Source organism: Cavia porcellus, unplaced genomic scaffold (genome assembly GCF_034190915.1).
Source record: "Cavia porcellus strain 051 isolate PalLab524CR breed Dunkin Hartley unplaced genomic scaffold, mCavPor4.1 scaffold_13, whole genome shotgun sequence".
Taxonomy (NCBI): Eukaryota; Metazoa; Chordata; class Mammalia; order Rodentia; family Caviidae; genus Cavia; species Cavia porcellus.
Window position 1 is genome coordinate 68,022,346 of NW_026947496.1, and position 16,499 is coordinate 68,038,844.

Genomic DNA, 16,499 nt, shown 5'->3' on the forward strand with positions numbered 1-16,499 from the left:
ATGTCTTTTTTCATCAGGAGGATGCTCAACCATCACTTCCTCCCAGAAGTCTTCTCTAGCCATCTTAATTAAACAATCGCGTTGTCCACAAAATCTTTCTTTTCACCGTTGTTCCTGAAGGTCCTTACCCTTTTAAAATTTGTTTAAATCTATCATCTCCACTAGAAAGCAAGCTTCCCAAGAGAAGGATCTGGTCGTTTTTGGTACCTTGAATCTGGTGGGTCTAGACAGATATTCCTGGAATCAATGACAGGTCCACATCTATCAGAGTTTTGTTGTTGTTTTTGACATAGGGTCTCACATGTTGCATAGGCGGACCTGAACTGTTGAACTCAAGTGATCCTCTTGCTTCAGCCTCTGGAATTGCTGCAGATAAAGGCGTGCACCTTCACGCCCATCTGTCAAATTTTTAATAGACTGGAAACTCCTTTTTCGGTGGCACCCACCAAGCATCATTCTCGGGAACTCATTTTAAGAGTTGCACATTCCTTTTGGAAATAATGATTCGAAGCGATGAACCACGTCCACTCCTACATACTCGTGTCCTATCTAGAGCGCTGCTGAGGCCCACTTATCCAAACCCAGTAGGCCAATGGTTTAGAGGCGACCAGGTCAGCAGCAGCAGTGAATCGACTCTGGCAACGACGCTCCTTACAGGTCCAGGGGAGGCGATAGGCCGGCTAGTGGGACTAGCGGAGCCGCCTTCACTTGCAGTCCTGGGCCTCCGCCCCATAGGCTCTCGGGCCCCGCCTTACCGGCGGCCGCGCTCCAGTGTCCTCTCCTTTTCCTTCCGCTCGACCCCAGCGACTCATAGTGCGACGATAAGGAGGCAGGCACGTAGCGGCCCTGAGAATCTCGCCTAGGACACTTCACCGGACCAATCTCTAATGCAGCCGTATGGGTTACAAGTGCTTCCGGGTGAGCGGGTCTTTGACCCCCGCGGCCACGCCCCTTCGCCGCCACCGCCTCCGCCTCCGCCCGCCGCTTCGGCTGCGGCTGTTCTCCGGGGCTGGTTCCCTGGTTTCCCCGCCTTGCCGCTGAGGACTCGCTGGCGTGACTGACTGGCTGGCCACCGACGCTGGGAGTCACCACATCGTTTCGGTCCGCCTAGCTGGGGACCTGGGACCTAGTCTGGCCACAGCGCCGCTGGCCTTTCGCCTCTCGCCTGCGGGAGCCCCGCGGGCCGGTCGCGCTCCGGCCCTTCCCGGGAGGCGCTGCAGTCCGCCGCGCGACAGGTACGGGCCGCTTCTCCCACCGGCCGGGTAGGAGCCTCCGGAGAGCCGGCAGCCGGGAGCCCGGAGCCGGGGCCCCCTACCGGCCCCGTAGCCCGGGGAGACCCCACTGCCGCCGACTCCGCCTGGGGGCCCGGGCCTCCAGAGGACTGGCTGCCCCCTGTGGCTCGCTCCGGGTGCGCGGTAGCGGGCGGTGTTCACCGTTCTAGGCGCGCCCTCCTTCCGCGCGGGCAAAGGTGTAGCTCCCATTGTCGGAGAAATTATTTCGAGCCGCTGTCTCTCCGTGTCGGGTGCCCAAGGGTGCCAGGCTCCCTCCGTTGCTGTCCGGGTAGGAGCGCCCCAGGGTATGGCATCGGGCCGATGGAGGGCGTACCTTTTTTATGGGGCTTTTCTCTCCTTCCTCCTTGACCCTTACTGAAGTGCAGTTTTAAAAGGCGTTTGCTAGGAGATTCAGGGTTAATGCTTGACTAACACGGGGCATCATTCACACCCACATTGTAAAGTTGCATACTTTAGTCGGGCCTGGCTTTTCTGGGCTGTGGATATCCCGAGGAAACGGAGGACCAAAAAAAAAAGCCTATTTCTTTTTTCTTCCTTGGAGAGAAAGAAGTTCGAGTGTTTGCTCTTATTTTTCCCACGGTGGGAAATGCAAATATCAAACTGCTAAGATATGGGTAGGGGAATACTGTTTCTAAACTTTTCGTAGCACTTTTTCTTCCGAGTTTCTGTTTCGTGACTCAGAATTTCTGTCCTAATCAGAAAAACCTTAGAGTAGATTGAATAAATGAGGACTGTAAAGATAACAAAATAGATAATTTTTTATGTTGCTACAATGGGGAGACAACGTGTATACAGTATACGGACAGGGAGATAGAGCAGGGTATGGATAAGTTCTTTGTGTTTAAAATAACGCTTTTTCTAGAAATAACATTTTATTTTGAAGATAAATCTAGGAGAGGTTCAGGTGTTGGAGAATGCAGTGTTGTAGGTAGAATTAGTTGGCAGGGATTCCAAGTTTATGGTTTTTTGAAAGCCTTGTAAAATTAACCAACACTTGCTCTGTTTAACAAATACAGATGATGACCTAGTACTGTAATATATAGAAGAAGAATTTTAGAAAGTATGATTCATTCAGGAAGTTAGGTCAGTTTGTGAATCATTGATATGGGTCTTAAAATCAAAGTAGAGGAAAGCTAAGCTTTATTTCTTCCCTTCTAATTAGATGCTTTTACTCATTTCATAGGAAGTATACACTGTTTTTTTAGGTTTGTTGTGTGACTGTTACTGTCATGAAGTATGAAAAGGGAAAAAGTTGAAATTTTGCAAGAATGCTTGGATTTAGGATAGTTACTAAATGGATTGTTCTGATTTTTACATTTTTCTTTTTTTAACCAGATGGGAGAAGATAAATGAAGGGATCTAGAAGCAAACTAAATGTCAGGAGAAGGGAGAGGTATCATCACTAAGGTACGAAGAAGTTCACGGAAAGAATTTGCCTTTTTGTAAGATCTGTGATCTTTTGAGTGGAAAGCCTCATTCATTTTGCCACTCTGTCCTTAAAAATGAGAATAATTAAGTTGTTATTGAAGAAAATGTGTGTTGAAGTTGTGATTTATTTTTGGAATGAATTAATTTTAAACTAGAAATGACTTTATTGCTGTAATTTGATCTTTTTTTGGTTTTCAAATTGTTAAAAAAACATAACATTGGATCATTGAGCTCTTGCTCCCCTTACCCTTGTTTTTCTGGAATTTGGGATAGTTTACCTTAATTATCTTTTATAAAGACCTTCACTTAATTATAAAATGATAGCAAGTTATCCTGTTGTGAAATTCCTTTGGTTTTTCCACTAAATTTTGGCATGTCACTTTGGATGTTTAGTCTTATGTTCAGAATATTCCTTAATGTTTTTGATTTTTGTTTTGCTGACAGTGACGTAAGAGTTTCAGTTCCCTTTGAATAAAGAGTCCTGTTGGAAAATCCCTTGTACAAACCACTGTAATTGAATCTTGGTAGGTAGAGATGTGAGGGAAACCTTAGGCCAGGATGAAGCATCTCTGTAATGAATGAAAAATATATTTGGCAATATATCTTTGTTTTTCAAAATAAAAAGACTTTACTAGAAATTAATTTATCAGGAAGGAAGGAGTGATTTCTTGCATTGCTCCTTGAATTGCTAACCCTGTTGCTAGTGAGAAAGGGGTAGAGTTGATAACATAGGAAAGAAAATATTCCAAATACTCTCTTTGAAATGTACTAGGAAGGGGCTGGGGATTTAGCTCAGCAGCATAAGTGCCTGTGTTGCAAGCACGCGGTCATGAGTTCAATCTCCGGTACCAAAAAAAAAAAAAAAAAAAAAAAATATATATATATATATATATATATATATATTAAAGAAATGTACTAGGAGTGTTGAAGACAATTACTTAGGGGAAAGTAAAGGGCTAGGGATTTAGCTCAGTAGTTTAAGCACCTGCCTGGCAAGCATGAGGTCATGAGTTCTATCCCCAGTACAAAACAAAACAAAAAAAAAATACAAATAAAAGAAAGTAAAATTCTTATGTCTTTCCCTGGATGCTCTGTCTATAGAGGCTATTTCATAACCTTTTGCATTTAGGTAGTTGCTTTCCCCAGGGAGAATCATGATTCCTTAACTGGGAAAATAAACTACCTTATCAGTTTGCAAATAAAGACTAGACTCTATACTGTTATAAAAACCCATCTTTTAAAAACTGTAGAAAGAAGGAATTTAACAAAATTTACCTTATGACTAAAATATTTTGTCTTTGTTTTCCTTTCTATAAATACGTTTGTAGTGGATGTTTTAGAAATGATTTTTTTGGTGTTTCACTTTGTATTTTCAGTATTTAAACTTTTTAGCTTACAGTAAATTAGCTAGACTTAAAAATAATGAGACACTAGGTTAAAATTTGGGTTTGTTATATGGCATACTTTTTTATGTATTCTAGTACTTATTTTGTTGGTGATGGTGATGGTGGGAGGGCTGAGAGAGTTTTCTTTCTTAGAGAGACTGTGAGACTTGCTCCCTAGTATGCTTTTGTTTTAGTTTAGTGATAAGGAAAACAATAGATAGATGTAGGGATAGAAAAAAGAAAAGGCATACACACAAACGGGCACACACATACACAAACACACATGTAACGTACAGATGAAGACATACATATATGTATGTCTATATATATGGAAAATGCTGACTTCATGGGTTCAGTAGACTCTTGTGGGAATTTTAAAAAGTAGTATTATACTTGAAAAGCGTTAATATGGCAAAAAGCATACACCTACTTTCTGCCACCTGCCTAGCTCCTCCTTACTAATCTAGATAAGCCACCACTGTTAATGGTTTCTTATATATTCCTTTCTAAATTTTCTTTTATGTATATAATCACATATGTTTAGGAGAAATATCCTGTAGCTTTCATACTTACTCTTGGTATGTCTTAGAGATAATTCTTTATTAATACACAGGTCCATCTCATTTTTTTATAAGACTGGATGTCCTGTGTGGTATAAATGAACATATTGTGTTCATTTTTCCATAATTTGCCATTTCTTAACAGACATTTAGGTTGTTTTTAACCTTCCACAAACACTTCTACAATGAATAATTTGTAAAACAAGTGTTTCCATTAGTTTATGTATAGGGAGTATATTTTTGAGTGTGTGACTGTGAGGTTTGGGACTCACATTGCTAAAATTTATATAAGTTGTATGTTGAGCTTTGTTTTACAATAAAAATTAACTTCTTTCTTGGGTACATAGAAGAAAGGATTTTTTTTTTTTTGAGATAAGAGTCTTACTATGTAGTTCATCCTGCTGTTGAATTCACTATGTAGCCCAGGCTGCTCTCAAACTCATGGCAGTCCTCCTCAGTGTCTCAAGTACTGGGATTACTGGTGTGTAGCACCGCATCTGGCTGGAAAGGATTTTTTAGTTTTTTTTTTTTTTTTTTTTTTTTTAATGGTGCTGGGGATTGAATCCAAGGCATTTGCACTGAGTGACAGCCCCCTCTCTTTTTAAAAAATTTTTTGAGACAGTCTCACTAAATTGCTAAATTACCCAGGCTGGAGTTGAACTTGTGTTCCTTCAGCTTCAGCCTCCTAGAACATCTGGGTTACAGAGGTGTGTAACCAAGCCTGGCCCATTGACTTTGTGTTGTTTTTTTTTTTTTTCTTTGTACCAGGAATTGAACTCATGACCTCATGGTTGCCAGGCAGATGCTTATGCTGCTGAGCTATATCCCCAGCCTACTATGTATTCTTTACCCATTTCTCCATTTAAATATTAGTAAATGTATTTCATAAGACAATTTAAGTCATTTCAGAGTATCAAATGGTTAATTGAATTTGTACTAGTAAAAGAACTATGTAGTTTGAATAGTATGTCAAATAAGACCCATTTATATTGGTAACAATTAAATGTATAGGTTGTTTCAAAATTTATGTTCTATGTCAGTTAAAAACATTGAAATAGTTTAACATTTGCCCTGCTGAAGTCTGCTAATATTGTTAGTTAAGAGAAAAAATAGCCCACCTACACTTCCTTTATTTTCCATATCCTAGTCTATTCATAATAAAACAAACCTGTGTGAATACTGAGCTCTAGAAGTTCTTTTGCAATCCAGGGTGCTATTGATGAATTAATTTCTTAAGGCAGGAAGGAGGTACAGATTCGGTCTTTATTCTGTGATGTGTTTAGCAGAGAGTAAGGTTATTCATTTCAATGTAATATGGATCATTTATGATCAGGAGGAGGTACAGGATCCTTTGTTTTTTTTTGAAATAAAAGAAACTGGAGGAAAATAAAATTAGTACTGCAAGTCAAAAGTATGATGAAGTCGAAACCTCGTGAGTGGCAGTTTCCCTGGCTAGTGCCCAGGGTCTATTTTTGAGGCCTTGTCAAAGGTCGCCTGACAGAACCTACCACATAACTGTAATCTGGCCTGGTCGTACTGCAAGTCAGGAAGACCTGTGGTTTAGGAAAAGTGTCAGCTACAGAAGAGAGAGTTACAAGGAACGTTTGCCTTCAGATTAAGGCTAAAATTTGGAAAGTATGTTTGCTTAGTATGTACATATCCTGGGATCCAGCTTTTGTCTTTTTTTTAAGGAAAGAGAATGATTAAGGAAAACTAAGGAGGAAAGTTTTTTTTTTCCCTAGAAAAATATGCACAAGGAAGAGGAACAGCATAGGATTGTCCTGGCATTGATATTTGATATTATGTTCTAGTTATATAAGAGTTCTTGCCAAGAATTCATCAAATGTTATATAATAGAGAAGAAACGTTAGTCTTACTGTCTTAGGGAGGCCATACTCCAAGTTGAAATAGTTCAGTCTATAGCTTTTGTTTATACTTGTCACTGGAATCACACAGACTCTTGGAATAATGGATTATTTAAAGGATTATTTTGATTTCAAATGGTAAATTAGATTTTTCCAAAATTCTCATTATGTTTTTTTCCCATAGAACTGTAGAGTATCTTATATAATACCATGCATGAAATTATATCTTTTTGTTTTGTTTTTGTTTTTTTTTTGAAGTAGAATCTCACTATGTAGTTCAGGCTGGCCTCAAACTCACATTCCTCCTGCCTCAGCCTCCTAACTATGGGAATTATAAGGTGTATATCATCAGCACTCAGCTGTGAAGTTCTTTCTTTACTTTTAGATTATTACTAGCTGCTGTCTCCTTGCATAGTTGTCTCCCTGGACCATGTGGTGCTGTATGAAAACTTTGATGTTTTCTATATTTAGTGACTGAAACTAGAGTTTAAAGTTCTTTAGCCGATGTCACTTCTTAGGCTAGAAAACTGTTAAAACTTGTATTCTTCCTTGACCAAAGTTCTTGTCAACATATTTAACTGCAGGTTTATTTTGTATTCGAAGTCAGGTATTCGAAGAGTTCAACATGCAGACTTCCTTTTCTTTTGCTTTAAATTAGGTTGCTACTACAGAAAATGTAGTTTTTCTTACCATCAAAAATTTAGAGCGTATTTATGATGATGATATATTTAGGGTTTAATGTGAGGAGAAAAAATAAACTGTAGTTTTATTCTTTCTTCCTTGTGTTATTATCTATTTTTTTCCTATTATCCCTTCCTAAGTTCAGCCTTCCCCTCCTTGAAAAATGAAAAATGAAGTGGACAGAGAATGGTTAAGAGTGGGAAAAACTTTAGGGGCATATGATTATGTTTTATTTTTTCAGAGGGGGAATGTTAAACTCCTCATTAAAGAATCATGTTTTGTTTTTCTCTGTTACAATATTTGCACTTTGAAGCCTTACTATTCTTTCATTATGAAAGCCAAATTTTAAACTAGTTTCTGATATAATGTTTACTGCGTTAGGAAACACATTTAAGTTACTTGTTGTGAACACTTTGTTGTTATTCTTACAGCTCCACTTTTGAGGTAGAAACGTTTTAGCAAGTAGGAACAATCTAACTTAAAATTAATAGGATATATTGTCTGCAGAGAATTAGGATGTTAAGATATTTTTCTGTTAAATGACTTGAACTCATATACATCTAACAAACTGAATGCAGTTAGCAAATGTGTTGTTACTGTTTTTTTTTTAAATTAAGTATTTCTAAGGATTAAAGGTGCAAAAAAGATTTCAGTTTTGCATGGAATTTAAAAAAACTAGGTGGACAAAATTTAAAAGGTTATGTCTTCCTTTGTTGCCAAATTCATCCTTTGTGAGTCACTCAAAATACTTTTTTTTTTTTAACTATAGTGAAATGTAGGTAACATTTAGCATCGTAACCATGTTTTTGAATTGTTGTAGAATTTATACAACATAAAATCCATCATATAAACTTTTTATTTTTTGCAGTGCTAAAATTGAACACAGGGCCTTTGGTGTACTAGACAAGCCCTCTACCATTGAGCTGCACCTTCAGCCCTTTTTACTGTTTTTAATTGTTTAATCCAGTGGTATGTAATTCACATTGTTGTGCAAACATCATTGTCATCTACCTCCAGAATCGTTTCATCTCAGTCTAAACCTTTACCCATAAATAATAACTCTTCATTTCCTGTAGCCCCCAGTAATCACTTTTCTCTACTTTATGTCTTTATGAATTTAACTACTCTAGGTGTCTTATATTAAGTAGACTCATATAATATTTTCTCTTCTGTTTGACTTCATGTAGCATAATATCTTCAAGGATGTAGCATGTATGTATCACATGGTTCATGCAATCATCCATTGATGGACATTTGGGTTTCAATCTTTTGGTGATTTTGAGTGATGTTGCTATGAACTTGAGTGTACAAATACCTGTTCAAATTCTAGTTTGAATTCTTTTGTGTATGTATCCAGAAGTGGAATTATTAAATCATAAGGTAGTTTTGTATCTAACTTTCTGAAGACATACCCATGCTATTTTCCAGTGGCTGCCTCATTTTCCATGCCTATTAGCAATGTATAAGGGTTCTAGATTTTTCATATCCTTGCCAATGCTTATTATTTTCTGTCCTTTAGAAAAATTTATTTACTTTTTTTGTAAAAGTCACCTTAATAAGTATAAAGTAGTATTTCATTGTGGTTTTGATTTGCTTTTTTTTTTTTTTAATCGGTACCAGGGATCGAACTCATGACTGCCTGCTTGCAAGGCAGGCGCTTATGCTGCTGAGCTAAATCCTCAGCCCCAATTTGCATGTGTTTGTAATGATGAATGACGTTGCATTGATTGTCATTATCATTTGTGGGCACTTACTGGTTATTTGTATTATATTTGGAGAAATCTCTACTTATGTTCTTTACTCACTGAAAACTTTTTTCATTATTGAAACTTAATGTTTTAGGGACTGGGGATTTAGCTCAGCGGCATATGCGCCTGCCTTGCAAGTGTGTGGTCATGAGTTCGATCCCTGGTACCGATAAAAAAGGAAAAAAAAAAAAAAGACAGAAACTTAATGTTTTATATGTCCTAGATACCAGTTTTAAATATAATTTGCAAGTATTTTCTCCTATTCCATAATGTCTTTTTAAATTTGTTGATAGTATATTCTGGTATATAGTTTTAAATTTTAATAAAAGCCAACTCTTAGTTTTTTTCTTTTTTTCGTTTTTAGTACTGGGAATTGAACTCAGGACCTTGCACTTGCCAGGCAGGTGCTGTGCTGCTGAGCTGTATCCCTGGCCTTCTAGTTTTTCTTTTGACTGTGATTTTGTAATCACATCCAAGAAGTCATTGCCAAATCCGATGTCATGGCTTTTTCTTTGTGTTTTCTTTTAACAGTTTTATAGTTTTAGGTTCATATGTTTACCTCTTGGATCAATTTTGCATAAATTTTTTGTATAAGGGTTTAATTTCACTTGAGTATGAATATTCTGTTTTCCTAGTACTATTCACTGAAAAAACTTCTCTGTTCTGTAGTGTTAGCCCCCTTGTCAAAAACCATTTACCTGTATACATGAAGTTGTATTCCTGGACTATTATCTTTTGTTTGCATTATGCCAATAAAACTTATAATTGCTATAGTTTTATAGTAAATTTTGAAATCAGGGAAGTATGTTTTTCAACTTCGTACTTTTTTCAAGATTATTTTGGCTATTCAGGATCCTTTGACTTTTATATGAATTTTAATTTTAATACAGGGTTTTATTATTTCTGAAAAACTCAAAAAAGTTCCTGGGAATTTTGTTAGGAACTGCACTGAATTTCCAGTCCATTGGGGTAGTTTTAGCATTTGTCTTAATTAGTTTTCTTATTGATGAGAAAAAATACCTGCCACCTAAAATTAAAGGAAGCAAGGTTTATCACAGCTTACAGTTTGTAGAGGTGTCAGTTTATAGGGGCTGGCTTCAAGGAAGGGTAGCATGGTAGAGGGGCATTGCAAAGGAGAAACATTTCATGGCAGGCAACAAACAAGAAGGCAGCTAAGTAGCAAAGAAGCAAGTGACCAGCCTCAAGTGATAACAGCAGCATTTTTTCTGTCCCTTATCTTCTATCTAGGGTGGGGCAACCTTTATCCTAACATTGCACTGTGAATCAATCCCAGCATCATATTCTTAATCCTAGCATCACACACACTAGATCCAACCACCTCTGAAAAGCCCCACTGTTGACTGAGACTTTTGGGGGACATCTATATACAAGCCATAACAGCATTTTAATGATATTAAACCTTCTACTCCAGGAACATGGAATTTTTAAAAATTTATGTTATTTTAATTTTATTCAACAGTGTTTTATACTTGTAGTCTATATGTCTTTTCCCCTTTTCATTAAGTTTATTCCTAAGTGTTTATTTTGGTGCCATTGTCAGTGGAATTGCTTTCTTCATTTTCTTTTGGGATTGTTGATGTGTAGAAATGAAACTTTAATTTTTTTTTCTTTTGGTATGTATGTATGTATTGATTTTGTATCTTTAAACTTTGCTGGCTTTGTTCAGATTTAAAAGTTGGTGCATTATTTTTCTATGGTAGATATCTAAATTCAGCAGCTTAGAACAACTTATGGTCTATTGTCTTTTTTTTTATTTAAGGAGAAAAAAAAACCAAAAAGGGTACACGTTATACAGAATTTCAGAAAAAATAAACAATAGGAAATCATTAGTTAATAGATTACATATTGTTATCTTAGAAATAGTTGTTCAAGTTACAAAATTAAAGCATATAAAGTGGACTTTCAAACAATGAGACTGGAAACAGCTTTGTTCAATGATCCAACAAAACTCAGTAATATGGTTATCTATCTTATTCACTTAAATGTATATGCAGTTATATTCTTTAGAGCACTGTCTTTTCCCTTCTTTTGTACAATGACAATTACACATTTTGGGTTTTATTACTCCCACAGTTCTTATTACTTTTTTTTTGAAGAGAATAAAACCAAATGTGACATAATAGAACAGAGTCAGTCAAATCAAAAGGATGGACATAATAATATAAAAACAAAATACTAGGTGATCAACAATGGTTACCATACTGCCTCTTGCTTTCTTAAAAAGAATTGCCGATATCATCAGTTAGAATAAAATTGAACAAAACAGCAAAAATAAAACCAAAACATTGGAGATATTACAGGACTTTAAAAGAAGATATTAGTCAACCAAAATGGGCGTCATAATGAATGCTTTACAGTTGTTGCCTATACTTTCGAATTTGGTACTATCAAGCAAAGCAGAATAGAGGAAAATCAGTCAAAGCAAGATGGTGAGGGCTATACAGGGTTTCAAATCAAGTTAATAGGAAATCAAAGTGGGTTATTAGAATGTATCCTGCTATTTTTTTTCTTAATTAAAAAAATAAAAAAGTAATTAAAAAAAGGAGATTGAGATAAAAGGGCATAACAACAAAACAGCGCAGATCAAAGCATAACCATTTAAGCAAAATAGTGTTTTATCACAAGATATCCTGACATAAAAGTAGTTACCGTAGTGTCTCTTTCCTTGAAATCTTTGAGTATAACTTCGTATGCTGTAGCATCAAACATATCAAGACAATGTAAAACCATTCAAGAGAATGACAGTATTACAGGTTATTTAGAACCAACTATCAGAAAGTGAACAATGGTTTCTGTATAACCTCCTTGTCTATAAAAGTTTTTGCTTATATTATCACATATAATAAAATTAAATAAAATACAACCTGTTAAGACCAATGGAAACAGAAGAATAAAAGCTTGATGGGACTTCAAAGCAAGATGATACTAAATCAGCACTAGCTATCTTGATGTCTTGTTTTCTCCAAAATAGCTGTTCTACCATCCAATTTTGTCTGCCTCATTTCTATTGAGCTCTTTTTCTTTCGTTTGTTGTCAGTTTTTCTTCTTCATTTCGCTTTCTGCTCCATTCATTGTGGCCTCTCTGCCACTATTTCTGGAATCTTGGTATTTTCCTTTTTTAGAATATCCTGCAGTATTGTCTGTAGAGTTGAATTGGTGGTTGCAAATTCCCCTAGTTCCTCTTTATCCTGGAAGCACCTTGTTTTTCCATCAATTTCTAGGGACAGTTGTGCAAGATATATCAATCTTGGCTGGAGGTTGTTATCTTTCAAAGCTTGAATTATTTCCCCCCACGCTCTTTATGATTTGATGGTTTGTGCTGAGAAGTCTGCTGTAATTCTGATGGGTGTTCCCTTGTAAGTGATCTGTTTCTTGTCTCTGAGGGCTTCTAATATTCTGTTCTTATATTGTATTTCTGGAATTTTGATTATTATATGCCTGGGTGTAGCTCTGTTTGTTTTTTAGGTGGCTGGCGTCCTGTACGCCTCATACACCTGAGTATTTTGCTAAGTTAGGGAAATTCCCTTGGATTATTTCTGTGAATAGCTTTTGTAGTCCATTTGTTTGTGTCCCCACTTCTCGTATGTTCTTAATTCTTAAGTTATAGATCCTCTTATCATCTTCTAGCTTTTGTATTGTTGCTGTTTGTTTTTTTGTTATTTTTAAGAAGTTTTTCATTTTATGCTCCCATATTACAAATCTGCCCTCCAGTTCAGATAATCTATCCTTAGTTTCTTTCAAGCTGTTATGCCAGCTTTTGGTAGAGTTTTTAGTTTCCTGGTAATCTCTTTGAACCTGCTTCACGTATTCTATGTTTTGTCTACTTTCTCCATCAAACAATTCTCCCCTTTTTTTCTGTTCTTCCATTCCACATCTGTTTTTTCTTGGGCGGTGCTTAGCATTTCTCTAACTATTCTACTTATATCTTGCTTTATTTCATTAAATAATTCATTTTTAAACTCATCTATGAGGCTCTGGAGATACCGCTTTATGTCTCTTGGTGCCGTGTCTGATATTGCATGTTTTCTGTCTTCCTTTGTGTTTCCCTTTCCTGGATCAGTGTTCTCAGGATTGGGGACTGAGGCCCCTTTCTTGTTGCTTCCTCTTCCCATACTTTTTGTTCCTTCCATACAAGCTTATATAGGAGGCCCATTTTTTTTTTTCTTTGTTGGTTACAGTTTGTTTGAATATGCCAGCGAGGTGTTCCCGCCCACTGCAGTATACTAGGGAGACTCAGACCTGGGCAGCCTCTGCTGGGCCCACCCCTCCAGGTCAACCTATGATAGGCTTCACCGCTAGGGTGCACCTCCAGGGGCTGGCACCTGGTTTGGGCTAGCCTACTGGGTCTTAGTCAGTGGCATCACGCAGTCCAGGCACTCCCCACTAATCCCGCTTGAGAGGGGAATATGTGACTGAAGTCACTGCAGCGCCTTGTTCCGGCAAGTCTGCCCAGTCCCAGTATGTCCTTTGCTGGAGCCTCCTACTCTATGAAAGCGTCCCCGTTCCGCTGACTCACTGCAAGTCGATGTAGGGCTCACTGCAAGTCGATGTAGGGCTCCCTGCTAGTCCCGCTTTCTTTTTTTTTTTTTTTTTTTTTTTTTTTAAATTTTTATTTAAGGAGAAAAGAAAAGAAAGGAAAAAAAAAACAGTGAAGGGGTACAAGTTATACAGATTTACAGAATAAAAAAATGCGCAGTAGGAAATCACTAGTTAATGGATTACATATTGCCATCTTAGAAATAATTGTTTAAGTCACAAAATTAAAGCTTGTAGAGTGGACATTCCAACAATGATACTGCAAACAGTTCTGTTCAATGATCCAATAAAACTCTGTGATATCATTTTCTATCTTATACATTTAAATATACATGCAGTTATATAGTTTAGAGCACTTTCTTTTCCTCTCTTTTGTACAGTGACTATTACACATTTTGGGTTTCATTGCTCCCACGGTTCTTGTTGCTTTTTTGGAAGAGAGTAAAACCAAATGTGACATAACAGAACAGAATCGGTCAAGTCAAAAGGGTGGACATAATAGATAATATAAGAACATAATACAAGGTGATCAACAATGGTTACCATAATGCCTCCCGCTATTTCTAATAGAATTGCCTATATCATTAGTTGTAATACAATTGAACAAAACCGTAAAGAATAAAACCGACAAAACCAAAACATTGGAGATATTGTAGGTCTTCAAAAGTAGATAAAAGTCAACGAGAATGGGCGTTATAATGAATCTCATTATCTTCTTAGCTGATGCCTAAACTTTCGAACCTGATACTATCCAGCAAAACAGAATATAGGAACCTCAGTCAAAAACAAGATGGTGAGAGTAATACAGGGCTTCAAATCGAGATAATAGAAAGTCAAAGTGCGTTACTATATTATATCCTGCTATATTTTTCCCTTTAATTAAATGGATAAAAATAAAAAAGTAAATAATGGAGTGGAGATTGAGAAAAAGGAGGGCATAACAGCGAAACAGGGCAGATCAAAACATAACCATTTAAGCAGAATAGTGTTTCACCACCAGCTAATCCTGACCCAAAAATAGTTACCATATTGACTCCCTCCCTGAAGTCCTTGAGTACAACTTCATATACTGTAGCATTAAGTATATCAAAACAATGTAAATCCATTTAAGAGAATGACAGCATTATAAAGTATTTAGAATCGACTAACAGAAAATGAACAATGGTCTCTGTATAATCTCCTTGTCTTTAAAAGGTTTTTTCTTATACTATCGTACATAACAAAATCCAATAAGATACAACCTGTTTAGACCATTGGAGACAGAAGAACAAAAGCTAGATGAGACTTCAAAACAAGATGGTACTAAATCAGCATTACCTATTAAGATGTCATTTTCTCCAAAAAAAAGCTGTTCCTATCATCTAATCTTCTGTCTCATTTCTGTTGAGCTCTTTTTCTGTCAGTAGCTGTCAGTTTGTCTTCTTCATTTTGTTCTCTGCTCCATTCGTTGTGGCCTCCCCGCCCCTATTTCTGGGTTCTTTGTATTTTTCTTTTTTTAGAATATCCTGCAATACTTTCTGTAGGGTTGAATTGGTGGTTGCAAATTCCCCCAGTTCCTCTTTATCCTGGAAGCACCTCGTGTTTCCATCAATTTCCAGGGACAGTTGTGCAGGATATCTCAATCTTGGCTGTAGATTATTATCTTTCAAAGCTTGAATTATTTCTCCCCATGCTCTTCGTGATTTGATGGTTTGTGAAGAGAAATCTGCTGTAATTCTGATGGGTCTTCCCTTGTAAGTGATCTGTTTCTTGTCTCTTACAGCTTTTAATATTCTGTTCTTGTATTGAATTTCTGGAATTTTTATTATTATATGCCTGGGTGTTTCTCTGTTAGGGTTGTAGGTAGCTGGGGTCCTGTATGCCTCATACATTTGAGTATCTTTACCTTTAGCTAAATTAGGAAAATTCTCCTGGATTATTTCTGTGAGTAGCTTTTGTAGTTCACTTGTTTGTGTCCCTACTTCTTCTTTTATGTTCTTAATCCTTAAGTTATGGCTCCTCTTATCATCTTCTTGTCTTTGTATTATTGCTGTGTGTTTCTTTGTTATTTTTAAGAAGTTTTTCATTTCATTCTCCCATGTTTCAAGTCTGCCCTCCAATTCAGATAGTCTGTCCTTAGTTTCTTTCAAGCTGTTATGCCAGTCTTGGGTAGACTTCTTAATTTCTTGATAGTCCCTTTGCACCTGCTTCACATACTCAATGCTTTCTCTGTTTTCTCCATCAAGCAATTCTCCCCTCTTTTTCTGTTCTTCCATTCCACCATCCGCTTTTTCCTGGGTGGTGCTTAGCATTTCTCTAACTATTCTGCATACTTCTAGCTTCAGGTCATTGATAACTTCATTCCTGAATTGGTCTATGAGGCTCTCTAAATGGCGCTTAATGTATAATGGTGCAGTGTCCACAATTGCCAGATTCTCAGGATTGGGGGTCGAGGAGCCTTTTTTGTTGCTTCCCTTCCCCATATTTTCTGTTCCTTATAAAATGTAATCTTACACAGGAGGCCCGGCTTCCCTGCCTGCCAGCCACAGCTTGATCAAATTGCGCTGGCTAGTTGTTCCCGCTCACCGCTGCGCCCCAGGGAGTTGCGGAGGAGGCAGCCTACGCGGAAGTCGGTCACTCCTCCGGGCCACCGTCAGGCTCTGGGATCTGGGCTAGGCCAGCCTAGGGAGTCCGCCAGCAGCGTCCCTCCGGCCAGGCACCTTTCACCAATCCCGTCCGAGAGGGAAATGTGCGGCTGCAGTTGCCACCGCGCCCTGCTCTTACAGGACTGCCCGCGCCCAGAAAAACCTCCGCTGGAGTCAAACTGCGGTAGGGAATCAGTTCCTCGCTCACCTCGCCACCAGTCAGCCTTCCTCCCTGGCCGTCGCGTTTCCGACTCTGTTCGCAGATTCCCGTTCCCAAGCCTCTGCGTGTCTCTCCTTGCCGAGCCCCTATGGAGGTAGCCGGGCGCCTGGCGGCGGGAAATCTAAACCGCGGTTTCCGA

The 16,499-nt window shown here is 37.8% G+C and overlaps 1 protein-coding gene across 28 annotated transcripts in view; it reads left to right on the forward strand.

Moving 5' to 3' along the window:
• The first annotated feature begins 1,046 nt into the window (after nucleotides 1-1,046).
• Lrrfip2 (LRR binding FLII interacting protein 2) overlaps nucleotides 1,047-16,499 on the forward strand; it is a 111,884-nt gene continuing 96,431 nt past the window's right edge. For 27 of the 28 annotated variants that reach the window (XM_013156291.3, XM_013156292.3, XM_063260346.1 and 24 more), the window contains exons 1-2: nucleotides 1,047-1,235; nucleotides 2,628-2,699. The gene's annotated coding sequence lies outside the window, so the exon portion shown is untranslated. Of the gene's footprint in view, nucleotides 1,236-2,627; nucleotides 2,700-16,013; nucleotides 16,325-16,499 lie in introns of all 28 variants that reach the window. The other variant, XM_063260341.1, reaches the window with a different exon arrangement.